At 38.1% G+C, this 18,749-nt stretch overlaps 1 pseudogene; it reads left to right on the forward strand.

The window, feature by feature from the left end:
* Positions 1 to 16,276: 16,276 nt before the first annotated feature.
* On the forward strand, positions 16,277 to 17,241 carry LOC148121539 (interferon-induced very large GTPase 1-like; annotated as a pseudogene).
* Positions 17,242 to 18,749: the final 1,508 nt, after the last annotated feature.

Genomic DNA, 18,749 nt, shown 5'->3' on the forward strand with positions numbered 1-18,749 from the left:
TCAACAAACTCATGGAAGTTGAACAGTCAACTACTAAATCACCCCTGGGTCAAGGAAGAAATTAAGAAAGAAATTAAAGTTTTCCTTGAATTTAATGAAAACAAAGACACAACATACTCAAACCTATGGGACACTATGAAAGCAGTGCTAAGAGGAAAGTTCATAGCAATAGGTGCCCAAATAAAGAAAACGGAGAAAGCACACATGGGAGAATTAACAGCACACTTGAAAGCTCTAGATAAAAAAGAAGCTGATTCACCCAGGAGGAGTAGAAGACTGGAAATAATCAAACTGAGGGCTGAAATCAACAAAATAGAAACACAGAAAACAATCCAAAGAATCAATGAATCAAAAAGCTGGTTCTTGGAGAAAATCAACAAGATTGACAAACCCCTATCCAAACAAATCAAACGGCAGAGAGAGAACATGCAAATTAATAGGATCAGAAATGAAAAGGGGGACATAACCACAGACACAGAGGAAATTCAGAGAATCATTAGATCTTACTACGAAAGTTTATATGCCACAAAGTTGGAAAATGTAAAAGAAATGGAAATTTTTTTAGATAAGTACCATATACCAAAGTTGAACCAAGAACAAGTGAACAAGCTAAATAGACCTGTTAGTCATGACGAATTAGAAGCTGTTATCAGAAATCTCCCTACCAAAAAAAGCCTAGGACCAGATGGTTTCAATGCAGAATTCTACCAGAAATTCCAGGAAGAGCTAATACCTATACTCCTTAATGTATTCCACAATATAGAAACAGAAGAGTCATTGCCAAACTCCTTTTATGAAGCTACAGTTACCCTAATACCAAAACCACACAAAGACACAACCAAGAAAGAGAATTACAGGCCAATCTCACTCATGAACATCGACGCAAAAATTCTCAATAAAATCCTGGCAAACCGAATCCAGGAACACATTAGAAAAATTATCCATTATGATCAAGTAGGCTTCATCCCAGAGATGCAAGGCTGGTTCAACATACGCAAATCTATCAATGTAATCCATCATATAAATAAACTGAAAGAAAAAAAACCATATGATCATTTCATTGGATGCTGAAAAAGCATTTGACAAAATTCAACACCCATTTATGATAAAGGTGTTGGAGAGACTGGGGATACAAGGATCATACCTAAATATAATAAAAGCAATATACAGCAAGCCGACAGCTAACATCAAATTGAATGGAGAGAAACTCAAAGCCTTTCCACTAAAATCAGGAACACGACAAGACTGTCCACTCTCTCCATACCTCTTCTATATAGTGCTTGAAGTTCTAGCAATAGCAATAAGACAACATAAGGGGATCAAGGGGATTCGAATTGGAAAGGATGAAGTTAAACTTTCGTTATTTGCTGACGATATGATAGTGTACATAAGTGACCCAAAAACTCTACCAAAGAACTCCTACAGCTGATAAACACCTTTAGTAATGTGGCAGGATACAAGATCAACTCCAAAAAATCAGTTGCCCTCCTATACACAAAGGATAAAGAAGCAGAGAGGGAAATCAGAGAAACATCACCTTTCATGATAGCCACAAATAGCATAAAATATCTTGGGGTTATTCTAACCAAGGAAGTGAAAGACCGATTTGACAAGAACTTTAAGTCTTTGAAGAAAGAAACTGAGGAGGATACCAGAAAATGGAAAGACCTCCCCTGCTCTTGGATTGGGAGAATCAACATAGTAAAAATGGCAATTCTACCAAAAGCAATCTATAGATTCAATGCAATCACCATCAAAATCCCATCAAACTTCTTCACAGACCTTGAGAGAACCATAATCAAGTTTATATGGCAAAACAAAAAACCCAGGATAGCCAAAACAATCTTATACAATAGAGGAACTTCTGGAGGCATTACCATCCCTGACTTCAAACTCTATTACAAAGCTACAGTATTGAAAACAGCTTGGTATTGGCATAAGAACAGAGAAATTGACCTTTGGAATCGAATAGAAGACCCGGATATTAACCCACAAACCTATGAGCACCTAATTTTTGACAAGGGAGCTAAAGGTATACAATGAAAGAAGGAAAGCATCTTTAACAAATGATGCTGGCATAACTGGATGTCAACCTGTAGAAGAATGAAAGCAGATCCATATCTATCACCATGCACAAAACTCAAGTCCAAATGGATTAAAGACATCAACATTAATCCATCCACTTTGAACCTGATAGAAGAGAAAGTGGGAAGTAATCTACAAGGTATAGGCACAGGAGGCCTCTTCCTAAGTAGGACCCCAGTAGCACAGACAATAAGAGAAACAATGAATAAATGGGATCGACTGAAACTGAGAAGCTTCTGTAAAGCAAAGGACACTGTCAGTAAGACAAAAAGGCTGCCTTCTGACTGGGAGAAGATCTTCACCAACCCCTCATCAGACAAAGGTCTGATCTCCAAAATATACAAAGAACTCAAGAAACTAGACACTAAAACTCTAATTAACCCAATTAAAAAATGGGGTACTGAACTGAACAGAGAATTCGCAACAGATGAACTTCGAATGGCCAGAAGACACTTAAGGTCGTGCTCAACCTCCTTAGCGATCAGGGAAATGCAAATCAAAACCACTTTGAGATACCATCTTTCACCTGTCAGAATAGCTAAAGTCAAAAACACCAACGATAGCCTATGCTGGAGAGGATGTGGAGAGAGGGGAACTTTCATCCATTGTCGGTGGGAATGCAAACTTGTGCAGCCACTGTGGAAATCAGTGTGGCGGTTTCTCAGGAAACTGGGAGTCAACCTCCCTCAGGACCCAGCAATTCCACTCTTGGGAATATACCCTAGAGATTCCCTAACATACTACAAAAGCATTTCTTCAACTATGTTCTTAGGTGCACTATTTGTAATAGCCAGAACCTGGAAACAGCCTAGGTGCCCCTCAATAGAAGAATGGTTAAAAAAGGTGTGGAACATATACACATTAGAGTTTTACTCAGCGGTAAAAAACAATGACATCTTGAATTTTGCATGCAAATGGATGGAAATAGAAAATGCTTTACTGAGTGAGGTAAGCCAGACCCAAAAAGAGGAACACGGTATGTATTCACTCATAAGTGGATTCTAACCATAATTAAAGGTCTTTGAGCCTATTATTCGTGATCCTAGAGAAGCTAAATAAGAAGATGAACCTGATGAAGATTATTTAGCTAAATGCCAGGAGGTAGGAAATAGTCAAGAGTCCCAGGTAGCCTCGGGTGCATGGGGGGGTGGGAGGTTTGTTGGAAGGGGAGAGGGTTAGAGAGAAGGGAGTAGGGGAGGAATGGGGAAAGCTCGGTTTACCGGGATGGGGGGGGATGGAGGAAGGATGAATATGGGATCAGGGAAGAATATATTTCAACTAAGGGAGTCATTTTAGGGTTTACAGGAGACTTAATTATATATGGGATCCCAGGTCCAAAGAGAGATTCCCAGATTGTTCTCTGGACAGAGGAGAGGGTGCCTGAACCGGCCTTGGCCCATAACCATACTGATGAATATTTTGCTTATCACCATAGATCCTTCATCTGGCGATGGACAGCGATACAGATGGAGACCCACATTGGAGCACCGGACTGAGCCCCCCAAGGTCCAAATGAGGAGCAGAAGGACAAAGAAAATGAAAAAGGAAATAAGGACTGTGAGGGATGCTATCACCCACTGATACAAGGGGACGGATCTAATGAGAGTTTACCAAGGCCAGTTGGACTGGGACTGAACGAGCACGTGATCCAACCAGATTCTCTGAATGTGGCCGGATTCTCTGAATGTGGCTGGCCCGGAGTCTTTCTGAAAAGCCATTGACAATGACACTGGAACTTGTTTCCTCTGCATATACTGGATTTTTTGGGATCCAGTCTGTTTGGATACTCACCTTCCTGGACCTGGAGGGAGGGGGGAGGAACTTGAACTTCCCACAGGTCAGGAAACCCTGACTGCCCTTAGGGACGAAGAGGGAGGAGGAGAGGGAGTGGGGGGAGTGGGAGGGTGTTGGGAAGAGGGGTGTAAATGGAAACTTTTATAATTTAATAAAATTACTTTCAAAAAAAGATGGAAAATATACAAAGAATCTGTATACAGTATGTTATTGTGCTGTCTTTGAATTGTTTGACTTCTGAGGAAGGAGCAAAATCTGCTAAAAGACATTTGACTACAAAAGGTTCTGGATTAATACAAACTATATATTTTGAAAATTCTTTGACTTCAAAATTTAAGTCAAAAGATATGTTACTTTGGAACACAGGTTATGCTTCTGTTTTCACAGGAAATGAGAGGCTTCAGATTCTTTCTGGGTAAAGAAAAATAAGATTTGATCAAGGAAGACCCTCTGAAAAATCTCTGCTAGGAGCAGATAGCCCAGATAATCCAACATTTCAGAGTACCTCTGTTGCAGTTTCCTCTGATTTCTACATCCAAAACTGCTTCTGGATGAGATGATCCAGCCTCATTGAATACTCTAATAAGGACTTGATCATAATCCTAAAATTTCTCTGAGTCTCCATAAGATTATCAGTGCCCCCAGTCAACAGGAAGTAGCCAGGAAAACCAAAGCTACATTCCCAAAAAATAGATTGTGGACATTTGTCTTTGTTTAGTGTGTTGGTTACAAGATGTTATGGATAAAGTTCAGGAAAAAAATTTTTAAAAGGAGATTAGATTTAGGTAGGTCTTGTTTTGCAAAGAAAAAAAAGAGAGCTGCTGTGGGATAATGTTTTTGTACAGTGTAAAGATTTGTAACTTGTACTGATTTAATAAAACGCTGGTTGGCCAGCAACCAGGCATAAAGTATAAGAAGTACAACCAAACCAAGAGAATTCTGGAAGGAGGACAGAGAGAAATGCCATCACCAGCCAAATACAGAGGAAACAAGATGAGAGGGCCTCACTGATAAAAGGTACCAAGTCATGTGGCTAAACATAGACAAGAATTATGGGTTATTTTAACTAATAAGACTTAGTTAATAATAATCCTGAGCTAATAGGCCAAACAGTTTATAATTAATATACATGTCTGTGTGTTCCTTTCGGACTGAATGGTTGTGGGACTTGGGGACCGAGAGGGACAGAAACATCTGTCTACTCCTTCCCTATTGACTGAAATACATTTTTTTCTTTTTAAAAATTTTTAATTTTTTTCTGAAGCCATCAAGTCCCATGTGTGTTGCCCCTATACTTGCAGATATATGGTCATCTGCTACAGTATGATCTACTTTCAAGGTTCACACCTTTAGAGGAAACTAATTCTCATCCTCCCAGCAGCTATCAAACACCAATAGTGCCTCAGATTGCAGGACTCTGTGCCTACCTCTGCTCTCCATACTGGAATTATATTAGGCCAGGGTTTTTGCAGATTTGGTGCTTGCTGTCCCAACTGTGTTAGTACAAACCACCTTCTTTATAATTTCAAGAAAACACTGTTTCCTTGTAATTATCCACCATGTATAGATCTTTTACTCTCTCTGTCTTCTATCTTGCAAGAATCTTAGAGGCTTAGAAGGTGTAGGTAGTGTATAAATGTTCCAAATAAGGTTGAGAACTCTATAGTCTCTTATTTTCTGAGCTTTAACAAGTTGTGAGTTTTTTTAATTAATTGTTGCTTAATGCAAAAGAAACTTCTCTGGTGAAACTTGAGAGATGCATCAATATATGAGTATAAAGATAACTCATTATGAGTAAGTTTAGTGCCGTATCCATTTAGCAGAACAATAGGTGTAAGTTCACCTCTAAGATTTATGATCTGTTTTAGCCACCAGTTCTAGAAGTGGTACCAGGTTTGACTATCATATTGAAAGGGCCTTAAATCTGATAATAAAGTGATTAATTACTCATGTTACACTCATGTCATCGAAGCACCAGAAGACATACATCTTTGGGTTTCCATGGCTGTGAAGGGACACCATGATTACAGAAACTCCTATAAAAGAAAACATTTAACTAGGGCTGGCTTATAGTTCAGAGGTCTAATCCATTATTTTCATGGCAGGTAGCATGGTAGCATGCTGGCAGACATAGTTCTGGAGAAGAGGCTGAGAATTCTACATCTGGATCAGTAGGGAATAGGAAGAAACAATGACACTGATCCTGGCTTAAGCTTCTGAAATCTTAAAACCCACATCCAGTGACGCACTTCCTCCAACAAAATACCTACAACATTGTCACATTTCCAATAATGCCACTTCCTATGAGTCTGTGTGGTCCATTTTCATTTAAACCACCATATACCATCAACTAGTCCAATAGGTTTGTAGTTGTATCATAATGCAAAATGCATTTAGTTCAGTTTCAAAAGTTCCATAGTCTATAACAGTTTCAACCCTTTTTAAAAGCTCCAAGTTTCTTCTGAGATGCTTGGTAATCTCTTAATTGCAATCTCACATAAGATCAAAAGCAAAAACCGAATATAACTTCTAACATATAATGGCAAGGGCTATATATTGCTGTTCCAAAGAGAGAAAAGGGAGCATAGTGTGGAAATACTGGCTCAAACTGAGACCAAAAAACAGCTAGGCAAATTTTAACCTGCATCTCCATGTCTAATGTCAAAACACCTTTCAGATCTCCAATTCCTTTTAGTTTTCTTGACTGCAAAATACTTCTCTGTCTTGGGATGTTACTACTCCCTGTTATCAGCTCTCTTTGACAGATATATCATGGCTCTGGAATTTCCAATATCTTGGAGTCTCCAAGGCAATCAATGCTTCATCACCACAGTTTCACACAATATCTTTTCTAGGCCTCTACACAAGGACATCCTTGACATACAGGTCAAGTGACCTAAGTACCTTTCCTTAGCTGTGGAGGAAGATCCCAAAACCCCTTCCTTAATTCAAAAGACAGAACCACAAAGACAAAGTCGCCAAATTGTGTTCGTGCCTATGCTGGAATGTGGCACCCTCATTCAATTACATCTTCAGCAGTTTTCTGGTTTTGATGGATTCATTCACTCCATGAGCTTAGATGTCATTCAAACCACCACAACTTATCTTGTCAGTATCCAGGTAGGTCTTTAATGTAAATTATAAGGTTCTGTGATTGATAAGGTTGATGAGTATATTTTCTGTAGAGCAGATAAAACATTGAATGAATATGTAACGAGCAGATGAAGTACTGAGTGAATGTATGTTGTTGACATGACACTGCTGTATCATAGACCTTAATAACTCAGACCCATGGAAGTGTCACTCTTCTGCTGCTGAGGCTGTGCCTTCCTATGGTCCGAGTTCAAATGTTGACAATGTATAAAAAAACTATCATCAACCTGAGTATCTTCTACCTGGATGACTGCAGCCAAAGACTTCTCCCATACAAAGACTTTCTACCAAGATTAACTCAACTTTCACACTCCTTCAAATGTATAAAATAAACACGGTGAGTTTCTGGGAAGCAGTTGGTACCTTCCATCAAAGTATGCATGGTCTGCCTGATCTTTTCTGTATGTGTCTCATTGTCTGTCCTTTCTTCACTCCCAGGTCACCCTAGTGAAGTCAATCCCTCATACCATACAGTGGACAGAATCCAGTAGAATGTTGAGCAACTTCTAGAATTGTGAAAGCTAGTCAGTATGTATGAAGCTCCAAAGCAAATACAAGCTTGATCTACCCATGTTGTAAGACTCAAGTATTCAGTGTCTTCAGCAATAAGGTCTTACCCTCAAGTTCTATATTAGACACAGGAATACTGGACACAGCATGTAATATTTGGAGGTCCATACGACTACATTAGCCAACACCTCCAAAAATGCAATGCAGTTTCTAACTGTGTTTTTTTATTTGTCAGTCTATGGTGTCTAGAAGGAGAATGAGTGTACAATTATATAATAACTCCATTTTAACTCTCTTAAATTATGTATACACATGTTTTGAAAAGCATCTACATTAGTAGATTTCCTAATGAAATTTTTAAAGGGTCTTCAGTGTTAGTTATCCTGCCATAAATTCTTTTCTCTATCCTTCCTTCTCATCTCTCATCACACTTAACCCACACATATATACTCCATTATTATCCTCGACCCATTTAACCTAAAATGTAACTGCCCCTCCCTTAAAATGCCCACCAGGGTCACTTACTAACTTCTTAAAACTATCACTTGTACATCATAAGTGGTAATGAGTATCATAAAGGGATTTCCACTCAACTATACCATGTAGTTGAGTTATATTTTGAAAAGTTTATGGTTATGAGGTTCAAGAAATAATCATTTTAATATAATATATATTAGAAAAGCTATTAATGTCATATACAACCAAGCAATCACTAGCATGGTAAAAATTCTAAAGAAAGATCAGGCACACAGGTAAAATGATGGACCCTTCTCATACATTCATAGAGTTAGGTTCTATGCCATGTGATTGATTTGTAGTCAATAGTTCATGGTTAAAGCCAGACTATCTCTGATTCCTAGTTGGTGGGGAAGGAAGGGAATCTGTTAGCCTAAGACCTGTATGCAAAATCTAATGTGAGGGTAAAAAGAACAAAACTTTAGAAAAACAAGTTAAAGTAAAAGATTTCCAACGTTGTGTTGCCCTATCTAAATATATTCACTCTCTATACGATATCCCTTTTATACCTCCCATATCCCTGTACCCCTTCTTTCTCAACATAGTTTTTAAAGATATTTTTAATTTTATTCATGTGTATATGTGTTTTGCCTGGATTTGTGTATGGGAGCTGCATGCATGTCTGGTGCTTGTGGAGTTCAGAAGACATAGGATATTATACAACTGGAGGTACAGAGAAGTGTATGCTTCCATGGGGGTGCTGGGAACCAATCTCATATTCTCTGCTAGAATAAGTTCTCTTACCCTCAGTTCCATCTCTGCAGTCCCTCCATACAGTTTTATTAGTGTTTTTACAATAGTGAGTTATACATTTATATATAAATAATCTGACTTATCTATGTACAATCTAGTCTAAACAAAAAAAGAAAAATGTGGTATTTATATTAACCTGGACTCATTGTATTGAACATGATGATTTCTTTCTCAAACATGTTCCAGCAAACAAAATTAATATAAATTTTTATGGCTGAATAAAACTATAAAACTGTGTGTGTGTGTGTGTGTGTGTGTGTGTGTGTGTGTGTGTGTGTGTGTGTTAGGGGACCACAGAATTGAGTCCACTCCACCTTCACTGAAGATCAGAGAGTTTAAGCCTGCTCTTGCTGTTTCAAAGTTATTGACAAGAGGTTTGATTTAAGGTGCAGCTACAAACAATATATCTTGACCTAGGTTGTGGTTATTTGGTGATTGTGGTATAGAGAGAGCCCACAGAGGTGGAGCTATTCCACCCTGACCAAAGATCAGAGAATTCAAGTTTATTCCTGCTCCTTTAATGATATGATGGAAGCTTGACGAAGAAAGTGACTGCCTACAGGATGCTTGTTGTAAGGTGTAGTCATTGCATGACCTACTGAAACAACAAAATGCTTAGCTCAGGATATGCTTGATGTTTCAGGTATTGAAGCAGGTAAATGCTCAGTTTGTTCTTTGTATCATGAAAGCATGTTAAAGTCTTTTGCATTTTCTTTCCCTTTTGAATTGGAGTATATAAGTATATGGAAAATTAATGAAGCTGAATTCAGTATTACTGGATTATTCTCCTAGTTCCATTATGTGTATCTGTTCCAGTTCTTTCATATCTATGTTCCTCGTGCCTAATATTCCTAATCCTCAAGCCCCTACTCTCCAACGTGAACCACATTTAGGCTCAACCATGAGAATGTGTGTGTCATATTTTTATTATCTATTCATTTATTGTGGATTTTTTTCTTGATTTCTTTCTATTTAAGATCATTATTAGTATTTGGAAAATTACAAGTGTTTTAATTGTTCATATTGTATTCTGATATTCTGCTGAAAGTGTTTGCCAATTCTAAAGTTTTATGGTGGAGGTTCTAGAGACTCTGAAAATCTGAAGTACAGGATCATATAATCTGTGGATAATGAAGCATGGGTTTCTTCCTTTCTTTTATGTGCACCATATTAACTTCTCTTGCCCTATTATTCTGACCAAATCTTCAAGGACTATATTGATAAACAAGTGGGAAAATGGACATCCTTGTCTCAGTCCTGATTTTAAAATAAAAATTTTGATCTTGACCCAATTTACTATAATGTTGGCTATATATAACCATATGTATATTTTAATATGTTCAGGTGTGTTTCAATTTTTCTGTCTTGCCTACCAGCCTTAATATCTTCTCTTGCCATTCAATCATTCTTATGATATACCACTGAAATTTTTAATGAATTATTGGCCTTATAAGCTCCAATATTTTTAATTTTTTTACTCTTTCTATTTCTTTAATAAAATCCTCTTTCATTTTCCATATTAATATCATCTTTCAATTATTTGCTTTTATTTCTTTATAATTTATTCTGTGTATTCATGTTCTCTTTGATTTCATTGCATATCCTTGTATTCTTTGATCTATTTATGTATAATTTTATCCAATCAACTTTCATTAACATATCTTACTGTGAACTATTCATTTTTAACATGAATAAAATTTGCAATTTTTGTGTTATGAATTTTCATGTGTCTTGTATTTCTGCATTGAAACTTGTATCTACAAAATTAGTTTCTTGCATTTTAAAAATATCCATATTCTTTTCTTTGGAGTATTTGCAATGCTCAAACATGACAAGATTGTAGAGTTAACATCTTATTTCTCTCCACTAAACTAGTAGGGTAGCACACTAGTTCAAACATCAATCTGCATGCTCAAGAAAATGGGTCTGATGTACAGAACGACTCTGAGTGTAAAGTACTATGACATAAAGAGCCACGATTAAGGTGTAGGCCTAGTAAGAAATATATCAATAAAAGAATAATTCCTTCAGTTTAAATAACTTTTGGAGAATAAAGAAACAAGTAATAAAGAAACACAATAATAAAGTGTTTATAAATACAGTTGTTAAAATTGAAAATTTTGACAGTCTAGTACAATGTTATCTATAGAGTTAAGGGAAGGGAATGGTCCAGTGGAAGGAGGCAATGAAACATTAACCAATAGGAAAGCTGGCAGAGAAGCTACATGAATTTACACCAGAACTGTCACCTGTCAAAGTTTCATCAATTTTACATAGGTTGAATAATAGTTATGTATACCTCCTATACTAAATAAGTTATTTGGGGGAGAAATTAATGAAATTTTGTGTGTGGTATTAATTAATACTTTTATAAAAACTAAACTGGAATTGTCCCAGTGATTATGCATACTATTTCATTAATCAAAATTTTCAGTTTGCCTTGCAAAATAATACTAGGTAAAAGGATAAAAGACCATTTTACCCATCACTCTGCTGAATTTAAAATCTCTTTGAAAAAAATGAGAAACAGGGCAATATTGTACATATTGAGATATTAAGATACTAGTTGTAAAGGATAAAATAGAAAAAATATGAGCAGAAAAAAAGTAGGATTTACTACTGGACCTACCCTGGGGAAAACAGAAGAAAAAGTAAATAGAACTGGAAATAATAGACTGAAAGAGTAGAAATGATAGAGTTCCAGCTAAAATTAGAATGAAAATAAAAAGATATAAGAAAATACAACCTAAGATTCCCAAACTTAAGGCATGATACTTTCCAAAACCTTGTCATCGTGTGCCTATTATCAAAAGAGGGGTTATGTATAGGCAAGAGAATAGAGAAATGCAAAGCTAATTCAAAAAAGTTAAAACCGGCTAGAATAAATAATGGAAGCATAAAAGTCAAAGAAAATTGACTCTATGCTGTCACTCATCTGGATGCAAATTCACAGTCTATCTCTAGTTGGTCACTTCCCTAAGCAAAAAGTGCAGAATCCATATCTGCACCATCACTCTTTTAGGCACATCTTCAGACCCTGTGTATGCTGCCTTGTTTTTCTTTCTTTAAATATTTGTTTCTGTCTTCATTGCTTTTCTGTTACCATGATAAAACATCATAACTAATAACATTAGGTGAACAGTACAATGTTTATTGTGGTTTTCAGATTTTAATTTTTTTCTTCAGTTTTAATGATTTTATTGAGCCATACATTTTTTTCTGCTCCCCTCCCTTCCTCTCCTCTCTCCTTCAACCCTCTCCTATGGTCCCCATGCTTTCAATTTACTCAGAAGATCTTGTCTTTTTCTACTTCCCATGTCAATTAGATGCATACATGTTTCTCTTAGGGTCCTCATTGTTGTCTAGGTTTTCTGGGATTGTGATTTGTAGGCTGGTATTCTTTACTTTATGTTTAAAAACCACTTAAGAGTGAGTTCATATGATAATTGTCTTTCTGTGTCTGGATTATCTCACTCAAAATGATGTTTTCTAGCTCCATCCATTTGGCTGCAAAATTCAAGATGCCATTATTTTTTCTGCTGTGTAGTACTCCATTCTTTGGTCAAGGGGCATTTACGTTGTTTTCAGTTTCTGGCTATGACAAACAATGCCCCTATGAACACAGTTTTTCACACATCCTTATGGCATTATTGAGTATCCTTAGGCTATATACCCAAAAGTGCTATTATGGGTCTTGAGGAAGCTTGCTTCCTAATTTTCTGACAAATTGCCACACTGATATCCAAAGGGGCTGTACCAGCCTTCCACTCCTGCCAGCAATGCAGAAGTGTTCCCTTTACCTGCCAACCAAAGGGAAACTTGTCAATACAAATTCAAACTAGGAACAGAAGTTTAATACATATAAAACTTTTAGGCCTCTATTAAAATTCATATTATAGAAAAAGCAAATAACAAATATCTATAAAACAACAAAAATAGGAGGGGTGAGTGTCTGCCGGCCAGGCAGGCCAGAAGGTCCCCACAAGGAAGTGCAGGGCACCTTCAGCTTCTGCTGCAGGGTCTTCTGTGATCCACTCGACACTGCCCTACCCCCACGTTTGCCCTTTTGTCTGCAGTGTCCTTAGACTACCAGGCATCCTTGTTTCAGTGCTGAGGAGTTCCATCCAGACAGGTGAGTGTGTCCCATCCCCCGGGCAGACTGTCCAGGGAGAGAGCACAGCCACACCCCCAGCTCCTGATGCAGGGGCTTCTTTGTTACACACGACCCTGTCTCCCCCAAGCCTGCCCTATTGTCTGCAAGGTCCTTGGCCCAGGAATGGTTCCTGCTCAAGCACTAAGGCTATCCACCCAGAAGGGTGAGTGTCTGCCAGCCAGCCAGGCGGGAAGGTCCCCTGTCTTCTGTGTTCCACTCGACCCTGCCCTACCCCCACGTTCGCCCTGTTGTCTGCAGGGTCCTTGGACTACCAGGAGACCCTGTGTGTGCTGAGCAGTTCCATCCAGACAGGAACAGTTCCTGCTCCTACACTGAGGAGATCCACCCAGAGACAGTCACAGCAAAGTTTGGACCAAGACACCAAGACTCTCCTGACTCCATTTGAAGGAAGAGATGGGCAGGCACCAATGCAAGAATTCCTCCAACAACCTGAAAGGAAACATGACATCACCAGAATCCAGGAATCACGAAACAAGAAGTGAACGCCCTACTCAAGTAGAAATAGAAGAAATCGACTTTAAACAGAACATTATGAAAATAATAGAGGGCCTTAAACAGGATGTTAAGGATCCTCTGCCATATTGCATTTCCCGCAGTCTCAAAGCTTAGCTCTCAGCAACCAGACAGTGTATTCTTTTGCCATCAGACCTGGCTCAGGGCTAGGGATACAGACCCTAGATGGGCTGCTGTCAAGTTATCTGCATTTTATGTTTAAGTTTTGTTTTATTTATTTATTTATTTTTAGCCATAATAAATAAAGAGACAACAGTTTTCTGGAACTCCAGGGGATCACCAAGTACCCAATGTAGTAGCCCCAAAGACATTATAAGTCACAGGCATGTATTCCCTACCCTCTCTGCGCCCAGTTTCTTTTGGGTGTTTTCCAAGATTTTACCTCTCTCCTCTCCATGTCTAATTGCTGGAGGGAGGAGGCTGGGACTCCAGAGGAGCCTCCAGAAAGAAAACAAAGCAGCAATTACCATAACATAACAAAAAAGGACTTTGACAAATTTCAGGGACAAGACACATAGTGACATTTTCTCCCATTATGGGAGAAACTCAAACAGCTGTCTCTGAGGTGGCTGCAAATGACCCAGGGTCTGTAGAAAGCTGGTCCCTGTCTAATGACCCGGGAGCAAAACTCCCCGTCTGAAAATGACCCAGGAGTGGGAGAATTACCATCCCTGTCTGGAAATTGAAGACAAGGCGTCCCTTGCTTCTCCAGGGTCTCTGTACAAGCGTGTCCACTTCAGAGAACACCTGTCAATATCGAAATCCCAAATCCGTCGACCGGTACAAAACCAAAGCAGCCATAGTCAGATAGACAAGGCAAAATGACAGAGACAACGAGACAAGAGACGAAAGACAAAGAGCGCTCTCTCACCGGTAGATGCTAATAAACCTCCGGACTTCCATCATCCTGGTGGAATCTCTGGGGTTCCCGGCCAATACACCATATGTTGTGCCCAGATCACGACCCCCAGAGAGAGACCACCAGAGAGGCCCAGACTGTAATAAGCAAGGTTTAATCAGCATAATACAAACATGTTTGGAACTCATCTCCATCCCCGTTACAACAAGGTAGAGAGGAGTTGTATCTCCTCTGTGGGGTAAGCTTTTAAAGGCATAACTACAAAGAGAATCTTTGAAGACGCTTTGGCATGGGTCCAAGGACTTTTGCTCCCTCACATTCTGTTAAGTCAGCTTCTTTTTCTTGTTTTTAGAGAGACCATTGTTCTTGAGTTAGGCCATCTTTATCAGCCTGTACCAGGTGGCTGGCTGGGCTGAGCTAAGTGACCTGGTGCTCAGAATATCCTGGGTGGGAGAGGGGAAGGCCACTAACTTCCCGGGAAAACATTCTGCTAAGAAATTTCTTCTTGCCCCTTTGAGAATAAGGGGTGAGGGTCCCACACTATTGACCTATAATTAATGCCTGTACAACTTAAAAACTAAAACTTCATGTTGGAATATTAAATAATCTGTAAATAAATGTGCAACAAATGAGGACAGCGACATCAAAATGTAAACAATTTATAAGTATTTTGATCAGAGGTAGGAGTAATATATAATGCAATATTAAAATATATCCTAAAAGTTGTATCAATATACAAAACATCCTAAACAGAGATAATAACATACATATATACGATCTGACAAAATAACTTTGTATAGGTGTACAAATAATTTAAACAAAAGTAACAAATATAATTCAACTTTTATCAATATACAAAAACTATACCAACGTAAATTATCCATGAATAATAGCTCACAAGTATTCACTCGATTACCCATTTTTATTATCCCCCCTTTTTTTAAACAAATATAATTTTCATCCCAACCCTCTATCTAATACAAGTAATAATCAACAACTCCTAAACAATGTTGCCAACCCTATGGACAAACTTTTTTGGGATGGGGGCATCATCTTCTAGAATTGCTTCCCACTGTCATGGTGGTGATGATCCCTTAATGGGATCCTGCAAAATTAAAGTGATGGTTAAGTTTCAAAATTATTGTTAGTATAGTTGCAAGCAATTTCCGAACAGTCGATAGATAGGTTTTTCTTCTTTTCCAAAGTTCTTGTTTGAAGTTCTGTCCAGAATGTCATGAGAAGGTGCACCATTTCAGCAGCTGGTACCCAAAAAAGGAAGCAACCTTATAGTAGCACTGTCTGTATCATGATGTCATCTAAACTAGGTAGAGTTGTTGCTGTGGGGCCCCATCTTCTTCCTGGAAGCTTCAGAGATTACTGCAGGAAAAGGATCTGTAGGAAAATCTATTGTTCATCATGAAAAACTTAAACATCATTCATATATACATACATTCAATGAAGAATATGATACAGACAAAAAAGGCATGGAGAAAGTAAGAATTTTTCCAAAAGTCTTTCTTCTGTCCCATACTAGATGGCACCCAATATGAAACAGAAACTCTGAATGTTCCTTTTAACAACATGCGTGGACTTAGAGAAGTACAGAGCCATTGTTCAACTCCAAAACCAGCTGAATACATTAATATATATGTGCATGTGTAGTTCTTTTTCTGAGAACTCAGTTTAGTTCACTACCTCATTTGTACTGAGATTGTTTCTTGGTGTTCAGTTTTGGGGGTTTATATATCCGTAGCTAGTTTCAGTGGAAACAGGGATAACTTGGAAAAACATGTTCTCATTTCTCTGGCAGAAGAAGAAAACTTTAATAAGTATTGGCAGTACATTCATCATCAAGAATCCTTTTTCAGGGATTACATTAGAGACCATGTTAGAAGATAATTGTCAGCAAAAGGAGGTAAAAAAAAATAGAGACATTTATAAAAATAAGTTTAGGTGACATCAAGAATGCCGTCCTCTCTGCCATTCATGAGTCCACAGCAGTGGCTACAGATAAAGGCAGCACTGCATCTGGCTGGTTGGATTTGTTCTGTGATCACCTAGGGAGCAACCTGATCATTCCAAGAAGAGACCTCATAAGCATCGAGCACCAGGAGATAAAGGATATTGAGTTTCTCAAAGAAGTCATGAGTGCAGCTTTGGATCCTGCAATGAGGAAAGTTGAAGAGGACTGCTCAAGTAAGCCCATAGATGAAATGATTCCTGACATTGAGAAAATTCTCTCTGAACACCTCTGTGGCTGCTGGAAGCAGTGTCCTTTTTGTAGAGCAATTTGTACCAACACCATTCCCGAACATGATGGAGAACACACAGTGTGCCATTCCATCGTCCTAAGGCTGTCAGTGGATTGTATTATCACAAAATGGATTACTTTTCCACTGAGCTCTGTACTACTTCTGTAGCAAGTGATCGTTCATTTATTTTAGATGACCTCCGGCGCTTCCCATATAAGAAATATAGAGAAGCAGGAGGTGATTTTGCCACGTGGAGCATCACCCCAGACTCATCTGCCCAGTCATATTGGAAATGGTTTGTCTGTCACTTCAGATCAGAGCTAGAAGAGAGGTATGGGAAAAAATTTACAGGCGTAGGTACTATTCCAGATCCATGGACCAAAATCACAAAGGAAGAAGTACTTAATGCTTTGAAAAATAATAATCACCAACATAAACATTAACACTGCCACACAATTAGATGTCAATGTCAAGATTGCAGCTTATAAATGAAATACATAAAAATAAATCAGTTAGTTTCCAGACTTGAAGATCTTCTGCTAAAGAGAATTGTTCTGTCTTGATTTCTGCTGCTTCAAATATAATGTACTGAATATTAGAATATGTAATAAAAATTAATATCAATTCAAAAACCTATATCATACTTTATTATTCTGAATACTTGCTTAGATATATAGTGACTCCTGAGACATTGTCTTATTAAAAGGAAACTACCATTTTCCTACCTCATATCCATTTAGAACAACTAAATGGCAAATTCAACCAACATATATATTTGGGGAAAAACTATAATTTGCCTTAAAGTCCTTTAAGTAGATGTTTTTACCTTCTCAGGTTATGAAATGACTTGATATTTTGAATGTGATTGCCCCCCCATAATCTCATAAGAAGTGGTAGTGGTACTATTAGAAGGTATGGCTTTGTTGGAATGGATATGGCCTTGTTGGAGTAAGTATGTCATTATGGGGGCTGGCTTTGAGGTTTTTGTTATTCAGGATATAGCCCAGTGTTTAAGCCAACTTCATGTTGCCTGCAAGATGTAACACTCTCAGCTCTAGCACCAGATCTGTCTGCATGCTGCCATGCTCACCACCATGATTACAATGAACTAAACCTCTGAACTGTGAGTCACCCCTTAATTAAATGTTCTCTTATGAGAGTTGTCATGATCGTGGTTTCTCTTCACAGCAATAGAATCCCTAGCTAAGAAAATGGCTGACCTCAATGTAACAATCTTCATTGGAAAATGAAGATCCCAAAGCAGAGCAATTTAAGATGCTTCTGTTCTGGAAAAGAATAAACCAGATTTAATCAGGACAAAACCATGTCTTCAGGACATATTATCAAGCAAATAAAAGAAAGATAAATAAAAATCTACTTTCCTGACTTTATTACTACTCTTTTCATCCCCCCTCTATCTTGGCATTTTTCTGTCATTATAGAAAAAGAAATAATAAATCACCAAGATTGTTATTCAAAACATGATTTAAAAAAAAACCAGCTAAATGCCCAGAAACACAACCGTGATCTGTCTACAAGCTATACTAGTGCAATAGTGGCAGAAATTTTATGGAATTAACCAAACAACTTCTGACTGAAGTTAACACACACTCCTTAAGATGAAATGCATACTGACACTGCTAAAGTGGCCAAAAAACTAAGATAAGATAGGTCTCAGATGGGGGAAACCTATTATTATTTGGCTAATAAAATGATTCCTATACCCATAGACCAGTGCCTTGCTCAATCAAATAAGCATCTTCTTATAGTAGATGAGAATTAACACAGAGACCCACAACTTGACAATATGCAGAGAGTGAGACACTTTGGAGCACTCAGTTCTAAACAGGATGTCTTCATCAAATCATTCTTCTTGAGTCTCAGGGAACCATACAGAAGAGGAGGCTGTGTAATGGCTTTAAAAATATCCCATTTTCTCCTGGGCCTCCATCTTGGAACTCACTAGTCATTTCTCTCTGACTCCAGTCTCTGGATTATAAATTCTAAGTAATCCCAGACTCAGTCTCTCTCTCTCTCTCTCTCTCTCTCTCTCTCTCTCTCTCTCTCTCTCTCTCTCTCACACACACACACACACACACACACGAATGCATTCACACACATACACATGTGCTACGGACCG

This window comes from Myodes glareolus, chromosome 7 (genome assembly GCF_982192425.1).
Source record: "Myodes glareolus chromosome 7, mMyoGla1.1, whole genome shotgun sequence".
Lineage (NCBI taxonomy): Eukaryota > Metazoa > Chordata > Mammalia > Rodentia > Cricetidae > Myodes > Myodes glareolus.